This window comes from Lagenorhynchus albirostris, chromosome X, assembly GCF_949774975.1.
Source record: "Lagenorhynchus albirostris chromosome X, mLagAlb1.1, whole genome shotgun sequence".
In the NCBI taxonomy this organism is placed as follows: Eukaryota; Metazoa; Chordata; class Mammalia; order Artiodactyla; family Delphinidae; genus Lagenorhynchus; species Lagenorhynchus albirostris.
In genome coordinates, this window is record NC_083116.1 from 71,878,374 (window position 1) to 71,884,984 (window position 6,611).

Below are 6,611 nucleotides of genomic sequence, written 5' to 3' on the forward strand. Positions count from 1 at the left end.
ATGAAATTTCGAAAACCGTTTTTGAGAAGCTTTTATTTCAAAGGTCATTCAAAAGGAAATATCCTTTTTCTTTCCTCATAAAGACCAGCAACTTAGCAAGATACCAGGTGCTGGGGTTAGAAGAATAAAATGATCTTTATACTTGAGAAGGCCTGCCTAGTGGGGGATACGAAAAATATGAACACGATTATTCTTTTTTTTGGCCATGTGGCATGTGGGAGCTTAGTTTCCCAACCAGGGATCGAACACCTGAACCTCCTGCATGGGAAGCATGGAGTCTTAACCACTGGACTGCCAGGGAAGTCCCTGAATACGATTATTCTTTTATAGAAGAAGTACTATGTTAGATATATAAACAGAAGAAAAAGCTCTCTGGGCTCGGACCTAGGTTTTGGCGACATGGCTAAACGCACCAAGAAGGTCAGAATCGTGGGTAAATACGGGACCCGTTACGGTGCTTCCCTCAGGAAAATGGTGAAGAAAATTGAAATCAGCCAGCACGCAAAGTACACTTGCTCCTTCGGTGGCAAAACCAAGATGAAGAGATGAGCTATGGGCATTTGGCACTATGGTTCCTGCATGAAAACGGTAGCTGGTGGTGTTTGGACCACACCACCATTTCTGCTGTCACAGTGAAGTCTGCCATCAGAAGTCTGAAGGAATTGAAGGACCAGTAGAAGCACCACCTTTTGAAATGTTGCTAGCCTATAATAAATGGTTAATTTATGTAACAAAATTACTTTGGTTTGTTGTTAATTTTATTAGTTAAATGTTCTTATTTGCATTGCATTAATTTTGCTTTCTAAAAGAAGACTTGGATATTAAAATCCTTCTAATTTTTGTTGGAAAAAACAAAAACAAACAAACAAGACCAGAAGAACAAGAGATTAACACTACCTGAGTAGTGGATGTTAAGGTTTTAAAGGAGTCAATACATAATGCTTCCTTTTCCCCCTTCATAATTTCTAACCAACTGAGAAATAAGGCATAGGAGACCAGTAAATGGAGATTAAAATGTCAGCATTCTTACTGATGAAACTGTTGAGTGGACATGACTTTAGAGCTGCAGTCAAGTGGGCCTTTTAATTTTCTTTAATTCTCTGCCCTGAATTAGAGAGACTTAACTCACCTGGTCGGGCAACCTAGGCCACCCTCACAGAGAGCAAATCAGAATGCACCCTCTCTATAGGCAGGATGGTTTCAAAAGTGGGATTTCTGCTAAAATTGTCGCCTTGGTAGATCAATCGCTTTGGAACAAAATCTCATTTTCAAAACAAGCAAGATAGCAGAAATGACTGTGAAATGACTGTCTCACTTTGAAAAATAAACTGCTTGGAGTACTTTGTAAAAGGAGTAAGTTTTGCCTTAACAAATGTTAAAATATGGTAAAGCACCCATTATTTAAAATGTGCTGGGAAAAGAAACTAGAAACCACATAAATGTGCATAAATAGGAGACTGGTTAAATAAATTATGGGCCACCCCTACTGTGGAACACTAGGCAGCCATTTTAAAAAGTGAGGGGGGCCCATGAATACTGATCTGGAAAGCAGTTCAAAATATATTTTCAAGAAAAAAACCCCAGAAGAACATGTATATATAGTATAATCATATTTGTATTTTAAAAGGCTATCTGGGGACTTCCCTGGTGGCGCAGTGGTTAAGAATCCGCCTACCAATGCAGGGGACACGGGTTCGAGTCCTGGTTGGGGAAGACTCCACATGCCGCAGAGCAACTAAGCCCATGTGCCACAACTACTGAGACTGTGCTCTAGAGCCTGTGTGCCACAACGACTGAGCCCGCGTGCTGCAACGACTGAAGCCCACTCGCCTAGAGCCCGTGCTCTGCAACAAGAGAAGCCACCACAATGAGAAGCCCGTGCACCCCAACGAAGAGTAGCCCCCGCTCGCCGCAACTAGAGGAAGCCCGCGCACAGCAAGGAAGACCCAACACAGCCAAAAATTAATTAATTAATTAACTTAAAAAAAGCTATCTGTATTTAAATTATGTGTATATTTTCTTGTATAGGCACGGAATCTAGAAGAAAGCAAACCAAACTGTTAACAGTGGAGATCTCACAGTGGGTGGAAGTGGATTTTTATTTTCTGTCTTACATGTTTTGCTTTTGTAATTTTTAAATTAAAAACTAAATTTAATGTGCTGGCATAAAAGCAGACATAGATCAGTGAAAAATAGAGAATCCAGAGCTATATGCTAGTATATTTGAGAATTTACTACACGATAAAGTAGACATAATCAGACAGTCGAGAAAAAATGACTAATGAATTGTGTAAGGTCGGATCTTAACAAACGGCACCGCGAAACAGAGGAAAGCTTCAAGTGAGCTTTATTAGGGAGCGCTCCGGGGCGAGGTTCACTGGTCCGAGAGAAAGGGGCCAGAGAAGTCGCACCCGGGAGAGGGTTGGGCAAGATTTTATAGGGGAAGAAGGGAAAGGGGTGTGGTGAATCTGGGAGGGCGCAGGGTATTCCTTATTTGGTGGTCTTTTCGGGTATCCTGGGGGACCGTTAGTCCCGCCCCTCGAAAGGCGGGAAGGCTGGGCGGGGTGCAAAGTCCCCAGGTCATTTCCTGGAACTGGGTGGTCCCAAAGTCTCCAGGTCAGTTTCTGGAACTGGGTGGTCCGGAGAGTTTCGGTCTGATGCAACCTGTGAATCTGATTGTGTTCCCCTGCCTCGGGCTAGTTGGCCTTACAAATTGTATTAGGCCGACTGATTTGTATTTTGAGAAAACTTCAAATTATTTATATACATAATATATGTAATATCACATTTCAAATACCAAAGTAAATTCCAGATGGATTACAGGGTTAAGTAGAAAAAGTGAGATATCATCTATAAGAGGGTGATCATTTAAAACTTTTTTTTTTTTTTTTTTTTGCGGTACGCGGGCCTCTCACTGTTGTGGCCTCTCCCGTTGCAGAGCACAGGCTCCGGACGCGCAGGCTCAGCGGCCATGGCTCACGGGCCCAGCCGCTCCACGGCATGTGGGATCTTCCCGGACCGGGGCACGAACCTGTGTCCCCTGCATCGGCAGGCGGACTCTCAACCACTGCGCCACCAGGGAAGTCCCATTTAAAACTTTTAATTAAAAAAAATTCAAGCCTATGGATAATTTTAGTAGTGTAATGAATACCCATATACTGTTTACCTAAATTCACCAATTGTCAGTGTTTGCCACATTTGCTTTCTTTCTCTCCCTCTACACACACTCTCATGTGCATGCACGTGCATACACACATATGCACATTATTTTTGCTGACCCATTTGTGACACTTAATCCCTAAATACTCAGCACGTGTCTCCTAAGAACAAGGACATTCTCCTACATATACCATTATCATGCACAGGAAACTAGTACTGATACACTATCATCATCTAATACATAGTCCACATTCAAATTTCCCCAATAGCCCCAATAATGTCCTTTATAGTTGTTTTTAAAAAATATCAGAGTTCCATGGGCTTCCCTGGTGGTGCAGTGGTTGAGAGTCTGCCTGCCGATGCAGGGGACATGGGTTCAAGCCCTGGTCCGGGAAGATCCCACATGCCACAGAGCAACAAAGCCTGTGCACCACAACTACTGAAGCCCGTGTGCCTAGAGCCCGTGCTCCGCAACAAGGGAAGCCACCAGAATGAGAAGCCCATGCACTGCAACAAAGAGTAGCCCCCACTTGCTGCAACTAGAGAGAAAGCCTGCACGCAGCAAGGAAGACCCAACGCAGCCAAAAAAAAAAAAAAACCCCACAGCTAGCCATCATACTTAATGGTGAAAACCGGAGTGCTTTCCCCCTATAATCAGAAACAAGGCAAGGATGTCTACTCTCACCACTTCTATTCAACACTGTACTGGAAATTTGAGCTAGAGCAATTAGGTAAGGAAAAGAAATAAAGGGCATTCAGATTGGAAATGAAAAAGTGAAACCATCTCTGTTTGCAGATGATATGATCTTGTATATAGAAAGTCCTAAGGAATCCATTAAAACACTTTTAGAACTTATAGGTGAGCTCAGCCAGGTTGCAAGGTACAAGATCAATATACAGATATCAATTATATTTCTATAGGATCAATGAAAAAAATAAGGAAACATTTTATTTACAATAATATTAAAAAGAATAATATACTTGGGAATATATTTATCAAAAGAAGTACAAAACTTACTCTTTGAAAACTATAAAATATTGTTGACAGAAATTAAAAAGACCTTAAAAAATGGAAAGACATCCCATGTTCACAGTTCAGAAGAGTTGATATTGTTAAGATGGCAATACTATCCAAATTGATCTATGGATATAAGGCAATATCCATCAAAATTCCAGCTGTCTTCTTTGCAGAAATTGGCAAGCAGATCCTACATTTCACATGGAAATTCAGGGGACCCCAGAATAGTCGAAAGCATCTTGAAAGAGAAGAACAAAATTAAAGGACTTGCATTTTCAATTTCAAAACTTACTACAGAGCTACAGTAATCAAGAGTGTGGGACTGGCATAAGGACAGACATATAACTCAGTGGAATAGAATTGAGAGTCCAGGAATAAACGCTCACAATTTTGGTCAGCTGATTTTTGACAAGGGTGCCAAGACAATTCAATGGGGGAAAGAATAGTCTTTTCAATAAATGGTATTGGGACACTTGATATCCATTTGCAAAAGAATGGATTTGGACCCCTACCTCACACCTTGTACAGAAATTAACTCAAAAATGGATCAAAGACCTAAATATAAGAGGTAAAACCATAAAACTCTTAGAGGGAAATATAGGTGTAAATCTTTGTGACCATGGATTAGGCAATGGTTTCTTACATATGACACTTAAAGCAGAAGCAATCAAAGAAAAAATAGATAAATTGGACTTTGTCAAAATTAAAAACTTTTGTGTATCAAAAGACACTATGAAGAAAGTGAAAAGACAGCTCATAGAGTGGGCAAAAATATTAGCAAATCTTATATCTGATAAGGATCTAGTGTCTAGACTCTACAATAAAAAGACAATCCAGGGCTTCCCTGGTGGCGCAGCGGTTGAGAGTCCGCCTGCCGATGCAGGGGACACAGGTTCGTGCCCCGGTCCAGGAAGATCCCACATGCCGCGGAGCGGCTGGGCCCCTGAGCCATGGCCGCTGAGCCTGCACGTCCGGAGCCTGTGCTCCGCAACGGGAGAGGCCACAACAGTGAGAGGCCCTCATACCGCAAAAAAAAAAAAAAAAAAAAAGACAATCCAATTAAAAATGGATGAACGATTTAAATAGATTTTTCTTCAAAGAAGATGTCCAAATGGCTAATAAGCACATGAGAAGATGCTCAACATCATTAGTCATTAGGGAAATGCAAATCAAAACCACAATAAGATACCACTTCACACTTACTAGGATGGCTATGATAAAATAAAAGATGGATTATAACAAGTGTTGGTGAGAATGTCGAATAAATGGAACCCTCATAATACTGCTGGTGGGAATGTAAAGTGGTGCAGCCTTTGTGGAAAACAGTGGGGCAGTTCCTCAAAAGATTAAAGATAGAGTTACCATATGATTCAGCAATTCTACTCCTAGGTATGTACTCAAAATAATGTAACACATATGTCCACAGAAATACTTGTATACTAATGTTCATAGCAGCATTATTCATAATAGCAAAAAAAAAAGGGAGACAACCCAAATGTCCATTGGCTGATTAATGGATAAATAAGTTTTTTTTTCCCATACAATGGAACATTATCTGGCAATAAAAAGGAATGAAGTATGTACTTATACATGGTAGAACATCAATGAACCTTGAAAACATTATGCTAAATGAAAGAAGCTGGTTCACAAAAGACCACATACTGCATGGTTCCATTTAGGTGAAAATGTCTAGAAAAATAGGCAAATTTATGGAGACCGAAAGTAGAATTGTGGTTGCCTAGGGCTGGAGTGAGGGGTTTGGGAGGAAATAGGGAATGACTGGAAATGGGAACAGGGTTTCTTGTTGGGATGATGAATATGTATACAATTGATTGTAGTAATGGGTGTACAGCTCTGTGGCTATACTAAAAACTAGTGAATTGTTCACTTCAAAAGTTTGAATTTTACTTTTTTTTTTTTTTTTTTTTTGGCGATACGCGGGCCTCTTACTGTTGTGGCCTCCCCCGTTGCGGAGCACAGGCTCCAGACGCGCAGGCTCAGCGGCCATGGCTCACGGGCCCAGCCGCTCCGCGGCATGTGGGATCCTCCCGGACCGGGGCACGAACCCGTGTCCCCTGCATCGGCAGGTGGACTCTCAACCACTGCGCCACCAGGGAAGCCCCAAAAGGTTGAATTTTATGGTATGTGAATTTTATCTCAATTATCAAAAGAGTACGTACTATATGTTTCCATTTATATAAAGAACAAAAACAGGTAAAAAAAAATCTAGGCTGTTAGAAGTTGGGACAGAGGTTGCCCTTGTCAGAAGGGAAAGTAGTTACTGGAAGGAAGCATGAAGGGGATTTCTGGGGCACTGATAATGGTTTGTTTCTTGATGTGGGTGCTGTTACAGGAGTGTGTTCATTTTGTGAGCATTCATTGAGCTGTACACTTACGATACCAGTGTGCACATTTCTCTGTGTATACCATACCT

At 41.3% G+C, this 6,611-nt stretch overlaps 1 pseudogene; it reads left to right on the forward strand.

The window, feature by feature from the left end:
• The first annotated feature begins 374 nt into the window (after positions 1-374).
• LOC132513745 (large ribosomal subunit protein eL43-like) lies at positions 375-677 on the forward strand (annotated as a pseudogene).
• The last annotated feature ends 5,934 nt before the right edge of the window (positions 678-6,611 follow it).